Raw genomic sequence first — 21402 nt, 5'->3', positions numbered from 1 at the left:
AGAACAATTTATTGTTCCTCCATTTGCAATCATCACTTGACACTCTGGTGCTGGATATAGGAAGCAATTCAATTCTTTTGCTACCCTACAATGAATAAAATTGTGGGTGCTTCCTGAATCAATCAACACTATTACCTTTTTCTTCTTGATTTGTCCTTCTATCTTGATGGTTTGAGGAGTGGTAATTCCCGCCAATGCATTACAAGATATGGTCGGATTTATTTGTTCTTCATCTAGGCTTTGTTCCTGGAATATATCCTCTTCTTTTGACCTTTCTTGCTCCTTTTCTTCTTCCTCTTCACAATCTATGTAGAATAATTTCTTCTCAGCACACTTATGACCTTTTGTGTATTTGCTATCACAATTGTAACAAAGCCCTTTTGCTCTTTTTTCTTCCAATTGTTGTGGTGTCAACCTTGTAGGTTGTGGAAGACTATGGGCAACAACACTTCCGTCTTTATAGTTGTGAATGGTATGCTTCCTAGTTGCCATAATTTTGCTTTCCATTTTTCTTGCTAACCTGAATGCCTTCTCTAATGAATCAGGTTCCCAAAGGCGAACATCATGTTGGATATTATCCTTTAAAGACCCTATGAACACATCAATCCTATGCTCCTCTGGAATATCTTTTACCCTTATGTTCAATTTTTGGAACTCCTCAATGTGCTCCATTATTGAACCCTTTTGTTTGAGACTTATCAATTGGCTAAAAAAAGTGTTGCTTTTTGTATCCTCATAATGTGCTATCAATTCTTCCGTAAAAATTGCCCAAGTGATAAATTGTTTACGAGAACAAAGCCATTGATACCATACAAACTGATTTGGTTCCAAATATAAAGTTGCCATACGTACCTTTTGTGTGTTTTGCACATTATTGAGATCGAAGAATTGCTCCATCTGTAATATCCATGTGGCGGGATCCTTGCCATCAAACTTCCTCATATCGATTTTTGGAACATGGTGAGTCTTCGATCCAACATTAGAGTCTATGGAATCATGATTAACATTTCTTTTGTTCTCATCATGAGTTTCCTTTACTACCTTTTCACCATTAGTAAGTATTTCTTGTAGAAAATTTGTCAAATCTGTCTTCAAATCTGCCATGTCTGTCTTCAAATCTGTCTTCAAATCATCCATCTTAGCTTCCATGCCCTTTATCTTAGATTCCACGCCATTTATCTTAGATTCCACGCCATTTATCTTAGCTTCTGTTAGCTTTTGTGAGCGTGACATTTGTTGCACTTGTTCTTGTAATTTTGATATATCATGTAGCATTTCTTCCTCTTCTTCATGAGTCATGCTAGAGCTTTCAGGTTCCTTACTAGGTGTTTGCATTTTCTTTCCTCGGGGCATCAGTTACCGATAATAATGCTTTACTATGCCCTTTGAATTCCGTTAAACCAAGCTTACACAAAAATTAAAAAAAAACTACACACCTTTTTTCACTTTATAGAAGCCTGATATTGAATCTGATGTATCTCTGTAATTTCAGATCATCCAAGTTCTGAAATTGCTACCTGTAGTAGCCTTCTGCGTCCTCTTTCCAATGCCACAAGTCTGAGCCCAATTGGATTCTCCAAGGAAGAGTTATGTGAAATCTCCCACAGTGACTTGCTTTTAGACTGGTTCAGTAGAGCGAACTTGTACGACGTGCCACGAGTCACTGTTTCAACCTTTGAATCTGAAACACACATAAAAGAAACTACAGTCCGTCCTCTTTCTGTACCTTTTTACGAAATTTCAATCCGATCCTCAGAGAGAAAGTTATGACGATTTTCCCCAGGTCACCTGTTTTGAATGTAATTCAGGAGTCTGCAAAAAGACCAACTTCCTCAGATCATATCTCCGAAAATATCGCGCGAAAAGCTCTGAAATTCGGACCCAAGGTTCAGCGCCAATTCTTCTCAAATGGGTTTTTTTTGTGACTTCTGAAACGTCACAGAAAAAAAGTTATAGCGAAAATGCCACGATGACCTGTTTGGAGCAGCGAAACCCTAGAATCCAAAGCTCTGATACCAAATGTTATGAAACCAGCTCACAAAAAGATAGAAAAGAGAGATCCACGCCTTAGAATTCAGCCTCTTCGAGGGGGCAACCTCCTTTACATTACATAAATGAACAATTCTTGGATGATACAAATGACAAAACCTCCTTTCTATATATAGGAGTCTAAGGAGTCACAATATAATCCAGCCGACCTAACAATAATAATATAAAGCCACAAAAATAACAATAGAGGGATTCTATGGGGCACATAAATAACAATATGGGGGTAATAGGGGCACAACAATATAAATAAGGGGTATAACTACAATAGTAATGGGGTAATCACTAGTATTATAGGGACCCAACACAAGCGAACGTTGTATGAATTGAAACAAACACCCCTTGCTTGGTACACTAGGATCAACAACTATTTCACAAGGTTGGGCTTCACCAAAAGTGAAGGAGATGCAAACCTTTACCATATTGTGGTTGAAGGTAAATTATTGATTATAATATTACATGTTGATGATTTAATTGTAACAGGTGATGAGAAGTTGGTCAAATCTTGCAAAGAATATCTTGCAAGAGAATTCAAGATGAAGGACCTGGGGCTCATGCATTATTTCCTTGGTATGGAAGTATGGCAAGGAGATGAGGAACTATTTGTTTCTCAGGGCAAGTATTCCAACGAGATACTGAAGAAGTTCCACTTGGAGAGCAACAAACCCATGGAGACTCCTCTAGCACAGAATTGGAGGAAGGAAGATGCTACTTTAGGTGAAGTATTGGAGGCTTATTATTTACATGTAGCTTATGGGTTCATTTATGTATTTGGTGAACACAAGAACAAACATATGCTTTGTAGTTAATCAACTTAGTCAAGAAATGGTTAAGCTGACCAAACTCTAATGGAAAACAACTAAACATGTGTTGAGATACCTCAGAGGCACCACTCAGTTTGGTCTTTGGTTCAGATAGAAAGAGGGAGTGAAGCTGCAGGGCTTCACAAATGTAGATTGGGCAGGGAGACCATCCGACAGGAAGAGCACATCAGGTGGAATCTTCAATATTGGGTCAACAACAATTTCTTTGTACAAGAGGAAGCAGAGATTAGTTGCACTCAGTTCAACGGAAGCACAGTACATGGCTAAGTATCTTGTGTGGTTATCTGGGATCCTTGTTGGGTTATTTGGTCAACATATGGATCCTATGGTGATTTACTATGACAATCAGAGTTGTATCAAACTCTCTGAGAATCTAGTTTTTTGTGATTGGTCCAAGCATATCGACATTTGGTATCACCATCTACGAGATTGTGGGCAGAGGAGAATCATGTTGTTGGATTACCTTCCTACAGAGGAACAACATGCAAACATCTTGATTAAGGCACTGTCAAGAGGAAAATTTGAGTTCCATAGAGGCAGGATTGGGGTATTTGATAATCCCTTTCTTGTTGAGAGGGAGTGTTGAAAATGAAACAAGAAAATCCTGATTTAATTTTGTCCTTGAATTAAATTAGGAAAAAAGTTGTAATTCCATGCCACAAGACAACTTGTATGAGGTAATTAAAATAATTTGACATAGTTGGCTCAGTTAATTCCAGTTGAGGGTCTAACTAGAGTCATGTAGAGTGTCTCCTACATTATAGGAGCCTTGGTTTTCATGACTTGTGTTTTCTGGTTTTGCATGCAGCCTCCCCCGCTCGCCCAGGCCCCCGATCAGCACCTGTTGGGCCGCAGGTTGATTATTCTGGGAATCGGCCTATGGCTCAACGAGTGCTGGCCAAGGGCCTAGGTGGGCCGGGGGGGGGGGGGGGGGGTGGCTGTCCCAGGCCCCTAGCCAACGCTCGTTGGGCGTGGGCTGGGGGAAATTGTTTTTCTTTTGAGAACAGGGGGAAATTGTTTTTCTTTTAACAATGTAAAATTTGAAACGGGAACTATAAACTCAAAACGGGAACTCTGGCCAAAAAACCCCAAAAAAACATCAAAAACAGTGCTAAAAACGAAAAGTGTGTATACTGGAACGATGTTTTTTTTTTTTAGGTGTCAATTTTGAACGTGTTTTAAAAATGGCAGTGACTACGAAATTTACTACGAAATTTTCGTGCAAAATATAGCTTCAAAATGAAAGTGTTGATACTGGAATAATGATTTTTTTTTTTAGGGTCAATTTTCAAACTTTTTAAAAAATGCTAATAAAACCAATTTTTTATGTCTCAAACAAAGTTAAATTTTAAGGAAAAACACATTAATGTTTCTGGTAGAATATCATTTTTCTTTCCTAAGTATAAATTTAACATGTTTTCAACCACAACATGCTAGATACAAAAGAAATTGAAATTTTTTCAACTATAAAACTAAAAAAACATGAAATTATGAACAAATTATATCACTGAATGAATTCAAAAGTCTTTATTTGTATACTGAATAAAACAGACATTATATCTCTAATTTGATATTGCATTGTAGATATTTAAACAATAAAATTTATCATACTTAAGACATAATCCAACAACATAAAAATGCTTCATAACTTCTCATTTAACAAAATATGGAAAACATTAATTTTATTTGAAGATACGATGCATACATCAGTTATATAAACTATCTTAAACAATTATTCAAACTCAATCACCCAATAACCGTGGGTAGGCCGTCGTCGTGCCCCCTTCCCCCAACCCATTACCGATCTTTCCCATTCACCCATGCGCCAGCCCTTGCTACCCCCAACTCACCCACCCATGCACCATTTCTCCAACTCTTCCTTCCCTACCCCACAACTCTCCTCCCCATAAGCCCACCCCCTAACTCCCATTCCCCTCCAATCTCAACTCCTCCCCCCCTTCCTTAACGCCGGCCCCATGGGCCTCGCACCCTACCCCCCTCCACCCTACCCTTACCCCTACCCCCTACCTTCCCCCACACCCCACCCTTACCTTACCCCCCACCCCCCGCCCCCCCCCCCTACCCCTTACCCTACCCTGCCCCCCCAACCCCTACCCCCCACTACCCCCCCCCCCCCCTCCCCCCTGCCCCCCTCCCACCCCCTACCCTTACCCCCCCCCCCCCACCAACCCCCTGCCACCCCCTACCCTACCCCTTACCCCCCCCTACCCTTACCCCCCCCATGCCACCCCCCTGCCACCCCCTACCCTACCCCTTACCCCACCCCCCCCGCCCTACCCCTACCCCTACACCCCCCTAACTCCCATTCCCCTCCAATCTCAACTCCTCCCCCACTTCCTTAACACCGGCCCCATGGGCCTCGTGCCCTACCCCCCTCCACCCTACCCTTACCCCTACCCCCTACCTTCCCCCACCCCCTGCCACCCCCCTACCCCTTACCCTACCCCCCCCCCCCCAACCCCCTACCCACCAACCCCCTGCCACCCCCTAAAACCCCCCCCTACCCTTACCCCCCACCCCCCCTGCCACCCCCTACCCTAACCCTTACCCCCCCCCTTACCCCCCCCGCCCTACCCCTACCCCTACACCCCCCTCCCCCCCCACCCCCACTTACCCCCTACCCCCCCTTACCCCCTTACCCCCTACCCCTACCCCCCCCCCCCTCCCCACCCCGCCCATCCTCGGCCCCCTCCCTGGCCCCGGCCCACCCCACCCCGCCCACACCCCCTCCCCCTCCCCCTCCCCTTCCCCGCACCCCCCTCCACCGCCACCCCGCCCACCCCTCCACCGCCACCGCCCCCTCCCCAGCCCCCCCGCCCACCCCGCCCACCCCTCCACCGACACCGCCCCCTCCCCGCCCACCGCCACCGTCCCCTGCCCGCCCACCCCGCCCACCCATCCCCTGCCACCGCCCCCTCCCCGGCCCCCCCGCCCACCCCTCCCCCGCCACCGCCCCCTCCCCGCCCACCCCGCCCACCCATCCCCCGCCACCGCCCCCTCCCCGCCCACCCCTCCCCCTTCCCCTCCCCCGCCCCCTCCGCGGCAGCGGCACCCCCTGGCCGCCCCGCCCCGCCCGACCGGCGGCGGGTCGATTCCGGGAATCGACCCGCAGGTTTGATTAAACATTCAACTACAATTAAGTTAATAATAAATAGTATGTTTTTTCCTTCCAGAATATCTCATCCATACTGAACTGTATAATTTTATAATTTTATTCTTCGTGTTTTTAAATTACTCTGGGAATGTTTGACCGAGCTTATTCCAGCTAACTGTACATGCAAAAACGAATAGCCATGACTCTTAACCAATATGAAATTCCCAACTCACGCCTAAATGATTTGTTTTTTCTCTTTATCTTACACGAGCACGTATGCTCTTATCATAATTCTATTTTTCGGTTTATTGGATGTTTGTTGGCGAATAGTTATAAGCGAAACAAAGGTAGTTTAAAAGGCACCTTTTGCATCCAAGGCTTTCATTAAGCCATATATTTTCAAAATTTTGTAACATGGATGTTTCGGCCTACTTTCAACAATGATAATCTGCAAAATTCTGAATATGGGGAGGAGATTTGTAATCTCTGGTTTCAATAGGTATGCTCGGATTACTCTTATAAATTCTCACATATTGTCGTTAGTTTCACATTGTAATAATAGGATATTAATTGTGAAATTCCTTGTGTTTTCATTCGTGGGTATCTGTATAGTTGAATATAAAAGTGAATGGCTGTATATTTTGTGATGGTTTTTTTTTTTTCAATAAATAAGCATGTAATCTTGGAAGGCTGCAAGTTTATAAGATTTTGAAATGTCATATTTTTTCAAACGAATTTCGAATCTTTTCTAAAACGATGTTAAAGTACCCGATTCTTTATTCTCGAAGAGAAAACGTGAAGTCAAACTCAAACAAATGATTTCCGGTTGAATATTAAATGTATCGGTTATTTGTATAATTGCAAGAGATTTCAAACAGAGGAGTCTGATGAACATAACTTTTTATTTTTGTTAAAATATGGTGATAAAGTATTTTTACATAATAAAAGAAACTAATAATTTTGATCTTGGACTTGTACATCTTTGGTCCATTATAATTTTGGATTAAAAAAATATATTGATTTGTGAGATTCTTTGATATCTTGCATTTTCATGACTTAAGAGTTTTAGGTGTTGCTTATAATTTTCTTCATGGCGTTAATCCTCAATTTGTTACAAATCTCACCCTCAATTTGTTACAAGTCTCACTGAGTTGTATATGTTAGATTTGTCCAACAATAATTGCAATGGAAACATGACCTTTAATCTTGATAAAATTATTGGATATACAATCAATTTGTTTAGGTATGGTTCAAATATTAAGCTATTTCATCAGGAATAAAGTATGATACAAAAGGAAGTGGGTATTCTTCATATATGATGCATGCATAACACCAATTTTGACTTGTCTAGGAAACATATTAATGGAGAGACACTATAAGTATATGATGTATAGGTAGCTTGTGATTGTTGAATTTGTCTAGTAATCAAATGGAAGGGTTAATTCCTACATCTCTCAATAACATATCCACTTTGGAGCACTTATACTTTCCCAAAAAAGGAAGTGCGAATACTTAATATAATGCATATAAACACCGTATTTGTTTTGTTTTGCAAAAATCTTAATGGAAACATACCCTCAATTATGGGAGTATGAGTAGTTTGAGAATGTTGAATTTCTTTAGTAATAAAGATGAACGGTTAATCCCTATATCTCCTGGTAACATATCCACTTTGGCATAATTGCAATAGTAATAATAATTATAATAATAAAATATAGTTTTAACTACATATCTTTTAAAAAGTATGTCCAATTCACTAACTATAAAATAAAATTATGTGATTTTATTTAATTTCCTTAAACTAACACCAAAACAATTTTTATTTAAACATTATGTGAGGGGGGGGGGGTAGGGGGTAGGGGGTTGGGGGGTGTAGGGGGCAGGGGGTAGGGGGTAAGGGGGTGTTATAGACATTTTTGTGCCTTACAGCTTTAAGCATGAAATGTCCATAATTCAAGGGATCCAAAGTCCCTAAAGATGTTGTTACAGATCCTAAAGGAACAAGGTCAACCAATTACAGCTTCTCCCAGAAGTTCTCCACCAAAAACCACTCAGAACTAGTCAAATCAGTATCAATTCAGAAGCTCCACTAGCTGCCTGCGTTGCAAAACACCGAAATACACTGGCTAGGTGCGTTGCAACGCACTTGAATGCACTACCCAGGTGCGTTGAGCGGGAAATGACAAGTGGCAGAGTCATTCAACGAGGTGGAAAGACCATGGAAGCTTCCAGAATCTTCTCCAATGACACTTGCCTCACTGAATTCGACCAAGTGATGAGTAAGAGGCTCTCAGTCTCCAAGTGGAAGCAAGAACTGACAGAGAGAAGCCACAAGTCAAAACATAAGCTGACTCATCCTCTCTGTTGGAAATAATACTGAGAGGGGGGGGGGGTGAATCAGTATTATCAGATCAATAAAAATTTTCAATACTCCGAAACATATACGCTACTTCAGTTAAGTGAGCCAGCGTGTACACGCTACTGTGTCTAAAGCAACCAACGTATAACCAGAAATATTATGATTCAGTTAGTTTATCTTCAGTAAATGCATCATGACATTATTAACCATATTAAAGTAAACAGGTGCAGAACAGATCATCACACAAAAGCCACACACATGAACACCATGATATAAGGTGGAAACCCAATGTGGGTGAAAACCACCTGCTGCAAGTCGTCTCTATCTTTCTTTAATAAGAAACTTCAGTTTAAAATCTTTTGTACTGGTGCAGCCTTATACCAGTATGCAGGCTACAACCTGCAGAAGGCTACAACCTTCTCTCGTTTTCCAAACTCTCTTGGAAGGAAGCTCCAACCCCCTTTGCTCTTGTACTAGCTAAGATACTAGTACGTAGGTGCTGGCCTACAATCTTCTTTCCTTCAGGTACCACTTTTCATCAATTTTCAGACTGGATACTCCTGAAGCACAACATTTCAATCTGAAGACCACGATTCATTCACTTTTCATAGCAAATCATAGAAGCACAAAACAACCAATACTAGCATCATCAAACTTTGAATCACTGAACCACTGAAACCCTGTCAACACCCAGTCACCAGAACACAGAGCAGACTACAGAACCCTGCAATAACAGACAGACCCAACTGCAACCCAAAAATTAGGCTTCAAAAGATATACGCTACTTCAATGAAACAAACCCGCGTATACACGCGTTTTTACCGAAGCCAACCTACGTACAGATCTAAAAATAATTTCTCATAACTTGTAGCTGTACCAGTCATCAGTCATACTCAGAACATAACATTGCGTCAGTATGCAGATCTAAAAATATGCGTAATCAACCATATACTGATAGTTCATTTCAACCAATTTGATCCCGATCTATCCTTCCATCAACCGATGTGATCTCTCCTTAGCTCAGATCAAGCAATGTATCATCAACCCAGAACCTGCATACTAGATCTCTTTCTTCATTAGATATTCAAGACTTTTTCAATGCACAAGCCTAATGATCTTCTTCTCCTTATATAGCATTAGGCCCTCCTCAATACCACGGGCCAAAACCATAGAAATACAATACCATCAACTTCAAAACTCGGGATCAACACGACTGTCGAGATACCTTGGTCCAAAAACATAGGCTCAAGTACCGAGGACTAACTACCACGGACCAAAGGGAAGCTTCTCGACATGTACGCTCTTTTCTGTTCATGAAACTGCGTGTATACGCAACTTCGTATATAGCAAGCCTGCGTATCCGCGACTTAGTATATAGCGTACCAGCGTGTATACGCATCTTGGATTTAATGAACCTGCGTATATGAAATTTCTCTTCATTCTTGTAGTCTGGACTGAGATCTGTCATCAAAGAGAGTTGCCATCAAGGACAACACCTGTACCGTAGCGCCACACCTGTGCCAAAATGCCAACAATCTCCCCCTTTGGACTTGATGGCAACCCCAAGATCCTTAGAATCATTCTCCCCCTTTGTCATCAAGGGCAAAGGGCTGTGCTCCCCCTGTGAATGTGCTGATATCTCTGCTCTGCTGTGCTGAACATGCTCCCCCTGACTATAGGCAAGATCTGCAAAAGATGTTCTTCAAAAAGAACCAAGCTTTATACATCATAAAGGACCTTCCTATCACCAAAAGACTCAATACATACATCCATACTCCCAACCAAGAGGGGATACATCAGAAATTTACATATAACAACCAATTACATTACACCATTCATCCCAGGGATAGTGGGGAAATCAACATAGGCCGTTACATGACCTTGACACCATAGAAGATACATGACATAGAGATGAAAGAACTAGACCAAGACTTATGAAAATCACCAGCAGCATCTGATAATCATCTTTTTAGATCAGCAACCAAGATTTCCTTCTGTGCTCCGTCTTCAACAATAGTTGTGAACTAGGACCAAAAGCATCTAAATGCCAACAATGCGTTATTAGACTTTAAGCTGCTCCCCCTGAAACTGTGCCTGCTGCTCCCCCTGAAACTGTGCCTGAAGGACTCTGTCATACCCATCTCAGACCTTCTCCAATCAGAATCTGCCCTTGCTGTTCAGAACTCCATATACGCGACTTCACCTGCATAAATCCGCGTATGTACGCGGATATCCCTTATACAACACGCGTATACCAACTTTTCTTTAGAACAGACAAGCTTCAACAGCAGGATGAAGCATCAACTACTCCCAGCTTCTGTCTGAGGTATTCAAAAGTCTCCCTGTGCAGTGGTTTTGTGAGAATATCAGCAACTTGTTCTTTATAAGGAACATACTCCAACTTGACCTTTTGTTCAAGCACTTGTTCCCGGAGGAAGTGATACTTGATTGGTATGTGCTTGGTCTTTGAATGCATGACTGGATTCTTTGAAATGCTGATTGCACTTGTATTATCACATAAGATAGAGACAGGTGGAGTGCAAGTGATTTGAAAATCCTGCAAGGTCTGCATCATCCAAAGAAGTTGTGTGCAACAAGATGTCGCAGCCACATATTCTGCTTCAGCTGTAGATAAAGCAATCGAACTCTGTTTCTTGCTGAACCAAGATACTAATCTGGAACCCATGAAGAATGCACCACCACTTGTGCTTTTCCTGTCATCCACACTTCCGGCCCAATCTGCATCTGTGTAAGCATGAAGAGTGAGATCTGTATCTCTAGGATACCATAGGCCATAGTTTTGAGTCCCTTGAAGATACTTGAAGATTCTTTTGACTGCCTGAAGATGAGTTTCCTTTGGGTTGGCTTGAAATCTTCCAACAATTCCTACTGCATGCATAATGTCTGGTCGGGTACCTGTCAAATAAAGCAAACTCCCAATCATGGATCTATAAGTTGGTTGATGAACTGCTGCTGATTCATCATTTGTACTGAGGCTGCATCCTGATGGGAGTACATACTGGCTTTGAATCTTCCATGCCATACTTCTTCAAGATCTGCTTGAGGTACTTGGTTTGAGACAAGAAAATACCTCCTTCATTTTGTTGGATTTGCAATCCAAGAAAGTATGTCAATTCTCCAAGTAATGACATTTCAAATTCTTTCTGCATAACCAAGGCAAAGTTTTGACTCATAGCCTCTTCATTGCTGCCAAAGATAATATCATCTACATACACAACAAGTATTAGCAATTTGTTATTTTCAACTTTCATATAGAGATTGCTATCTGCTGATCCTTTTGAAAAGCCTTGTTGGTGAAGATATTTGTCCAACCGATAGTACCAAGCCCTTGGAGCTTGTTTGAGACCATAGAGAGCCTTTTTCAATCTGCATACAAGGTTTGGATCATTCCCAAGAATGAAACGATTTGGCTGCTCAATGTATACTTCTTCTTCTAAGTCTCCATTTAGAAAGGCTAATTTCATGTCCATTTGAAATACCTTGAAGTTTTGAAAACTTGAGAGAGCAAGGAACATTCGGATGGCCTCAAGTCTTGCAACAGGAGCAAAGGTCTCTTCAAAATCTATTCCTTCTTGCTGTGCATACCCTTTACAAACAAGTCTGGCCTCGTTTCTAATTACTTCTCCATTTTCATTCAATTTATTTTTGAAGACCCATTTTATCCCTATGACATTCTTATCTTTTGGTTTGGGAACCAATTCCCAAGTGTTGTTCTTTTCGATCTACTCAAGTTCTTCATCCATTGCTTTGACCCAACATTCATCTTTGCATGCCTCTTTCACATTTTGTGGTTCAATGGAAGAGAGTAATGCCAAATAGCTTGAAGCTTCTACAATTGTTCTTCTTGTTTGTACTCCTGCTTCTTTCTGTCCCACAATCTGAGATTCTGGATGATTCTTCTGGACATATCTGGATGGAGTCTTCTCTTCTATTCTTGTCTGCTCCTCTGGTTCTTCTTGAGGTTCTTCTTCTTCTTGAGGTTCTTCTTCATTATTCTGTCTTTGAGGGTAGCCTTCATCTTCTTTGATGTCTTCATGATGAACTTGCCTAGGAATGTATCCCTTCTCATCAACCACAACATCAATGCTGTCAACAATTTTGCCAAGTCTTTTATTGTAGCACTTGTATGCTTTGCTATGTGGAGAATAACCAAGAAGAATGCCTTCGTCTGCTCTTGATTCAAGTTTGCCAAGTTGCTCATCAGTATTCTTAATATAACATTTGCTCCCAAAGATTTTGAAGTGCTTCACCGAAGGAGTCTTACCACACCAGAGCTCATGAGGAGTTTGAGTGCTGTTTACTCGGACATTTGTTTTGTTGAGAATAATAACCGCAGCATGTGCAGCTTCACCCCAGAAAGTTGCGGGAGTACCTGATTCATCAAGCATAGCACGAGCCATTTGTTGGATTGTTCTGTTCATTCTTTCCACAACTCCATTTTGCTGAGGAGTTCTAGCTGTAGAGAATTCTCTTCTTATCCCATGTTCTTCACAGAAATCAAAAAATTCATTTGAGGTAAACTCCCCACCTCTGTCATATCTGAGGCACTTAATCTTGTGTCCTGATTCATTTTCAGCCAAGGCTTTGAAGGATTTGAATTTTTCGAATGCTTCATCTTTGTGCTTCATAAGTCCTAACCAGACAAACCTGGAGAAATCGTCAATGAATAATATCAAATATTCTTCTCCTCGAGGTGTTCTTTTTCTGAATGGACCACATGTATCTGTATGTACTAGCTCAAGAGGCATGCTAGCTGATCCTTCCTTCTCAGGAAAATTAGTTCTGGTTTGCTTTCCAAACTGACATGATTTGCATATGGTGTTGTCTGGAATTTTGATATCTGGAAGATCACGAACTGCCTGATATTTGCATGCTTTCCTTATTTGTGGAAATCTTAGATGCCCCAACCTCCGATGCCATAGCCAGTGTTCATCATTCTTGCTCAAATAACATTGTTGTTGTCTTTCTTCAAATATGTATAGATTATTTGGAGTCCTTCTTCCTTTGATCACTGTTTCACCTGTATCAAGATCACGAACACAACATCCATTTGATCTAAATATTACCTCTGTTCCTTGATCGCACATCTGATTGACACTCAGAAGATTATGCTTCAATCCATCAACATACAGAACATTTCCAGCTTTGACCTTCTCTTTCAACGGAGCAACGCCTTTTCCTTTTATGGCTGCAGAGATATCGTTTCCAAAAGAAACTTTCTTTCCCTTTTCTAATGTGGTATATGATTCAAGTTTTTCTTTGTCCCCTGTCATATGCTTCGAACATCCACTGTCAATGTACCATAGACTTTCTTGACCTTCTGCATAAAAGGCTATCCCACATCTTTCTGGTTGCGGTTCCTTTATTCTCCATGTTCTGACATTTGAGGTTTGTTCCTTCTGAGTTGTCTTCCAGAACCTGCTCCTGCATTCAGAGTCTTCATGACCAAAGTTATTACAAATAGAGCATTCAACTTCATTTTCAAGAACCGAAAAGTTGTTATAAGTCCTTTTCATGGTTCCAGTCATACTTCTTTGCTTTTGAGCTTCTCTAGTCATGATTGTCTTGTAGGCAACACATTGAGCTGCTTTGTGACCGAAGTTATGGCAAGAAAAGCATTGGCCATTAAAGAAATTTCTCCGATAATCAGATCTATCATCCAACCGATTGTAGCTTCTATTGACATCCATTCTTGGGGCATATTGGGAAGATTTTACCTGTGTCTGATTGTATCTTCTGTTTGTCCTTAAGGCCGCTTGTCCACGAACTTCTTGATAGTCTTTATTTGTTCTTGAGGTAAACTGTCCCTGATTCACCCGATGACTTTTATTTGGTCTTTGTTCGCTCCTCCTTGCTGCATCAAGATAACTTTTAGAGGTAGAAGCTTGAGATGTTTCTCCATTATATCCCAGACCTGTCTTAATCAGAGGAGAACGCTGCACATTGATAATCTCATCCAAGGTTTCAGATCCTTTAACAAATTTAAGATTAATTGCTTTTGTTTTCTCAATCTCCTTTCTAAGACAAACAATCTCACATTCCAATTTTTCAATATGTTTTTCCTTTTCTGCCAGTTGACATTGTAGAGAATCAATAATAGCACTTTTCTCTTCTAAGAAAACTTTGAGATTATTCATTTCTTCATAAAAGCCTTCTACATATATAGCATCCATGTAGTCATCATCTTCAAAAGCCATTAAAAGTTTATATCTATAACCCTGTTCATCTTCGTCACTATTTGAAAGACCATCACTATCTTCATGAGTGTAATAGCTTTTCTTCTTTTCATTTTGTTTCTTGTTCCATTTAACAGGTTCCTTTCCCTTGTCATTCTTATCTTTGTGAGGACATTTGGCAGCATAATGACCTACTCTTCCACAAGCAAAGCATTTAAAAGGTAACTTACCTCTGAACCTTCCAGAACCCCTTTGAAGATTTCTGACAAAATTTGATTCTTCTTCTTCATCTTCTGGCATGTGACTTGCTTCATAATAATCTTCTTTGCCTGAAGCCTTGAAAACAGCTTCTCTTCTGTCTGATGGACCTCCTTTTCTCATTTCATAAGCAGTTAGAATTCCATGAAGCTGAGACATAGTAAGAATTCGTAGATTTTCTTTTTCTTCTATTGCAGACACTTTAGATTCAAATTTGGGGGACAATGATCTTAGAACCTTTTCAACCACAATAGCCTCTTTTATTTCTTCACCCAAGTTTTTCATGAAATTAACAATCTCATCTACCCTAAGGAAATAGTTAGCCACACTTTCATCATTATACATTCTGAGAGTCTCATACTTAATCCTGAGAGTTTGGAGTTTAGCACGCTTTACCTGTTCATCTCCTTCATAGCTCGTGACAATTTTGTCCCATATTTCTTTTGCGGATTTATAGTGCATTACCTTCATGAATTCCGATTGGGATATACATCCTAATAGGGTACTGACTGCTTTTGCATTTGTTTCATACTTCTTTTTCTCGGCTGCATCTGCAGGAGTAGCTGAAGGAAAAGCGTAGCCTGTCTCTACGATGTCCCAAACTTCTGTACCAAGAGATTGAAGATAGGCAGTAACTCTTACCTTCCAATAATTGAAGTTTGTCCCATCAAAAACCGGTGGCCTGATTGATGCTTCTCTCTCGTAGTTGCTCATGATGAACGATCTACCTTCAAGCGATCAAGCTTCTCTGAAGGACCTGCTCTGATACCAATTGTTGGAAATAATACTGAGAGGGGGGAGTGAATCAGTATTATCAGATCAATAAAACTTTTCAATACTCAGAAACATATACGCTACTTCAGTTAAGTGAGCCAGCGTGTACACGCTACTGTGTCTAAAGCAACCAGCGTATAACCAGAAATCTTATGATTCAGTTAGTTTATCTTCAGTAAATGCATCATGACATTATTAACCATATTAAAGTAAACAGGTGCAGAACAGATCATCACACAAAAGCCACACACATGAACACCATGATATAAGGTGGAAACCCAATGTGGGTGAAAACCACCTGCTGCAAGTCGTCTCTATCTTTCTTTAATAAGAAACTTCAATTTACAATCTTTTGTACTGGTGCAGCCTTATACCAGTACGCAGGCTACAACCTGCAGAAGGCTACAACCTTCTCTCATTTTCCAAACTCTCTTGGAAGGAAGCTCCAACCCCCTTTGCTCTTGTACTAGCTAAGATACTAGTACGTAGGTGCTGGCCTACAATCTTCTTTCCTTCAGGTACCACTTTTCATCAATTTTCAGACTGGATACTCCTGAAGCACAACATTTCAATCTGAAGACCACGATTCATTCACTTTTCATAGCAAATCATAGAAGCACAAAACAACCAATATTATCATCATCAAACTTTGAATCACTGAACCACTGAAACCCTGTCAACACCCAGTCACCAAAACACAGAGCAGACTACAGAACCCCGCAATAACAGACAGACCCAACTGCAACCCAAAAATTAGGCTTCAAAAGACATACGCTACTTCAATGAAACAAACCCGCGTATACACGCGTTTTTACCGAAGCCAACCTGCGTACAGATCTAAAAATAATTTCTCATAACTTGTAGTTGTACCAGTCATCCATCATACTCAGAACATAACATTGCGTCAGTATGCAGATCTAAAAATATGCGTAATCAACCATATACTGATAGTTCATTTCAACCAATTTGATCTCGATCTATCCTTCCATCAACCGATGTGATCTCTCCTTAGCTCAGATCAAGCAATGTATCATCAACCCAGAACCTGCATACTAGATCTCTTTCTTCATTAGATATTCAAGACTTTTTCAATGCACAAGCCTAATGATCTTCTTCTCCTTATATAGCATTAGGCCCTCCTCAATACCATGGGCCAAAACCATAGAAATACAATACCATCAACTTCAAAACTCGGGATCAACAAGACTGTCGAGATACCTTGGTCCAAAAACATAGGCTCAAGTACCGAGGACTAACTACCACGGACCAAAGGGAAGCTTCTCGACATGTACGCTCTTTTCTGTTCATGAAACTGCGTGTATACGCGACTTCGTATATAGCAAGCCTGCATATCCGCGACTTAGTATATAGCGTACCAGCGTGTATATGCATCTTGGGCTTAATGAACCTGCGTATATGAAATTTCTCTTCATTCTTGTAGTCTGGACTGAGATCTGTCATCAAAGAGAGTTGCCATCAAGGACAACACCTGTACCGTAGCGCCACACCTGTGCCAAAATGCCAACACTCTCTGCTTACATCTATATATGGATCCCTCATCCCAGAGATCCGGAGGCTGGAATTTTGTACTTTGCAGAGAATTGCTGTTGGTTCGAGATTGAGATTAGTACATTGGGTGATTTATGCTTTGTTGGAGGAGAGGAAGGGATTCCTTTGCTGGGAGGTAGATGCTGGATCGAAACTCACTTGGTTGTATCTCCTCTTGGACTTTCTTATCATATCAATAAAATTATTTGAGTTTCTCCTACATGCTGTGTATCAATGATGTTTTGTTATATTTGCATGTTTAGCTTAATCTGATCTTGAGCTTTTTATGAATGTATATCTATATCTTCGTGTAGTTTCTCTCTCTTGTGATCTTGCAGGAATTCGGTGAAGCTGGGCCGGTAAGGGAGCAGGGAGCTGGGAGCTATTGAAGAGAGGAGCGATTGGATCAACAAACTAGCGAAAGACACAGGTTAGTTACATCCTTCCTCCTCATTTACATTTCATAAAGAAGAATACTCAAGTAGTTTTCCTTGTTTGTTGCTAAGGCACTATCACACCTTAGAGTGGGATAGGGGCGTTCTGAATAGATACTTTTCCCAACAACAAATTGGCGACTCCGCTGGGGAACGTATCTAGTTAGTTTATTTGTGTTTCTATTGTTGTTCTTCTCATAAACTTGGGAGTGGAGAATCGAACTGCATTTTCCATTTACAAATGCAAAGTAGAGATCTACCACTCTAGTCCACTCACTGGACCTGTTTATGATCTGAACAAGCTGATCCACAAATGCTCTAACTACCCTTTGTGATAGCTCTTAGTCCTCCTTTAAATCATCCTTCTAATTGTACCTTATTGATAGCTTTTATCCGGCCAAAAACCTCAGATCAAACTGCAAACCGTGACCCAGAACCCAGAGACAATTCTCGTTTCTGCTTCAGCGCAGGCTCTGTGAAGAGACTCTGCATTTCAACGCAGGTCCCGAGAGGGCTACCTGCGCTGCAATTCAGTTTCTCTGTGCTGCAGGTGCGCTGATCAGCCTTTGCCCTGTGCAGCTGTGGTTCTTTGCATCCTTGTGTTCAGTTTTATCTCTATTTTTGCAGCCTGTTATCAGTGTGTGTACCTATCTGAAAACCCCTTTTCTCTGCCTTAATTCCGCCTCAGTTGTATAAAAGAAACTGTATTTATTTTTGTGTATTTGTTACATCATTTGCAGTTTCCCATTACAAAAGTAAACTAGTCATACTGTCGCCCTTAGATCTAGACCTGTCATAAGTGTCGTTTGAATCTTAGGAGTAAATTTGTTTGCTGTTGACAGTTGATTGCGCTTTTACTTTTGTCTTTTGGTTTGAATTTATGAATTTCTAGTGTCGAAACAAGTGTTTACTTCAAAATCATAAAGTGTCGTAATCGTCTTTTTGATTTCAAAAAGAAACTTGTTTGTGTTTTCACTTGAAATCGAATTCAAATTTCTACAACAGCTTTCTTTTTAGGCATCAATATTAAGAAAGTGAAAACAAATACATGCATTTGTGCATTTGCATTTTGATAGTTTGTATGGTTTGATTTAGGAAAAGTGCATTTACAGTGTGCTCTATGCTCTTTGAGAAAAGTTTGTGTCTTTCTTTTCCCCTTGTAGCTAGGATTTTCATTGTTGAAAAGAGATGAAAGCTTGCTTATCATCTTTAGAATGCATTTAGGAATTGTATCTACATCTCGTGGTGATCCAAAAAGGCAAACTTCTAAGAAAAATCAACCTAAAATAAATTTAATGAACTTAACAACGCTTTGTAACTTAACGCACAACATAGAGGTCTAGGCTAGAGACGTGTTCCGACGTCGTAAAACCTGGTGACTGTCGACCTCACTGATGGTTGGGTGATTCCTCCTGAGAGACGATAAGCGCCAGTATGGATTGTGCTCCCACGTACCGTCGAGTATATATTGGGAGACCCCAATAGGCATAAAACCTTTATCCATAGGAAACCGTGTCGGCCGCCCTACTGATCGCAATGCACTAAACACAACATTCGGGAAGATTGACCGCCCGTACCTTAAAAAGTATTCTGCGGTTTTGTGAAAAGTTTGGCACACCCTCTACCTAGAACTCTAGAGCAGTCCCTTTCGTTCCTTTTCAGACTCCTTAATGGAAAAGGTCCATCTGAGCACTTGTCACTTCAGGCTCATTAAAAATCGAAGGAGACTAGAGTCATCTTTTGCTTTTTCTCGACTCTTTAAAATTGAAAAAGCAAGTTGTGTCCAAGCGTCGTTAAAATTTATTTTAAATGGAATATTCATACCCTTTTTCCTGCGTTGATCTTTAGGTTGAGAAAATGGAGCCCACCAACCAAGGAATTCCTCTTGGTGGAAATCCTAGTCCCTTCTCCTCTTGGGGAGATGTTGGTGCACCCCATATGGCCACATTGTCGCTTCCAGGACTGACAATTGGCTTGCCAGTCTGGCTCTTCTCAACCAATGTCGTTCAGAACACCACTATTCCTGAACAGTCGAATCAGCAGTTAGACCAGTCCAGAGTTACCCACCAGCCTTCTACTTCCTCTAATTCTTCCTCTCCTCCTTCCTCTTCGCTTGATGGGGCTGGCAAAGCCAAAAGTCAAGTTCCTAAGGAGAAGAAGGAAAAGAAGAAGAAAGAGAAGAAGAAGAAGGAGCCAAAAGCGACTGGGGGCAAACGAGTGTCGTCTAACGAAAATCCACACACTGCACTGACCAGGCCTAAATCGCCATGTGTCATATGCAAGGGAGACCACTTTCACAGAGATTGTCCCTGCATCCCTCGGATACTAAGGGACTGGTCTCCCCGTTTGCACAATTCGGTGGCGTCAACCTCTGATAGCCATGTTGAAAGCACACCGTCAACTAGCGAAAGTGAAGTCCCAGGACAAAAAGGGAGAGCTAGATCTCCCTGTAGACTGTGCGAAGGCAACCACGCCATCCACCGTTGTCCCTTCTTAGACGAAGCGAAAAGCGTTTTGGATGATCGTCCGGTTTCACCGTTACGACTTCCTCCTGGATATAAAAAACTCTTGCCAAGTCCTTCGTTAGTTGAAAATCCAGCTGGCCCGCTCAAGTGGTCAGCTGAAGCGCCGGTCATTGAAGATGAACCAGCTGAATCCATACCTGACGAAAGTCAAAAGGTCGAGGCGGCAGTTGACCCGGTCTTGCCTTCAGAGGTTTTATCTTCGAATGATACAGTCACTGAGGAGAATAAGGATGACACCGTCCAAATTCTCTTCATCAACACAGACTCCGACGAACACGGGGGCAATCCACCCATTCCTTTATCGCAGGAAGGAAGTTCGTCAGAGCGATACCCGGCCGTTTACTCGGTCCCACCACCAAGCAACCTAGTTGTATCCTTCGACTAGAATCAACTAGGCAGACCCCGTTTGCCAGCAAGCATACCATTCCGAATTATCGTCCAAATATACAGAATGGTCATGGCTGGCACCATCATTGATGAGGGGGCATCTGTGAGTATCCTTTCCTCTACTTCTTGGAAAGCGCTTGGTTCGCCATCGCTTTTGCCTGAAATGAGAAATCTGACAGGCTTTGATAAAGGAACCAGTCGACCGTTAGGGATCCTCCCCAATGTGCCCATAACATTGAAAGGGAAGACCGTTCAAATGAACGTGATGGTCGTTCAAGGACCCTTGGATTATAACCTACTCCTTGGACGAGACTATATTTATTGCATGGGAGCCATCGTCTCCTCACTCTTTAGAGTAATGTGTTTTCCGCACGAAGGAAGAGTGGTCAAGCTCGTGGACCAGCTTTCATTTCCCGGATCATGCATCACAAATAGTCACATACCACCCCTAAATGGTCTCTTCACGCAAGAAATGTCTCAACCCATGGTCCGTCCTCCCGATGAGCGCGAGTAATTCGGAGGGATATGACTGGAACCTAGGGGGCATGCGTCCTGGTCTGCTTCGGCAGGAAAACTTTAGGTATAGGGTAGGTTTCCGCGGGAGAATATGACTAGTCCGTACCCCGCTCGTGATTGGAAGAGGGGTTGTTCTAGAATAAGATTCTCTTGTCAAAGTTATGTGTTTGGCGCTCGTTGTCACTCACCTTTGTCTATCTCGGTAGACATCGCCGAAGAAGTGTTTTGTTTGCTGCGCAAATGAGATAATCTTTGGTAACCTGAAAGAGGTAGGCCTTTCCTGGTAGAACAAATGTTTTATCTACAAATTGAAGGGTAACCTTGAAATCGTACTTTATACCTGGGGGCATGCAAACCTTTTGGAGTGCAAGAAAGGGGCGGCTATTTATTTTTATAATTTTTAGGATCTCTAACCCTTT

The sequence above is a fragment of the Pinus tabuliformis genome, chromosome 1_1 (assembly GCF_031772625.1).
Source record: "Pinus tabuliformis cultivar Carrire ecotype Pingquan chromosome 1_1, CPIR1, whole genome shotgun sequence".
In the NCBI taxonomy this organism is placed as follows: Eukaryota; Viridiplantae; Streptophyta; class Pinopsida; order Pinales; family Pinaceae; genus Pinus; species Pinus tabuliformis.
This window is presented reverse-complemented; position numbering follows the sequence as displayed.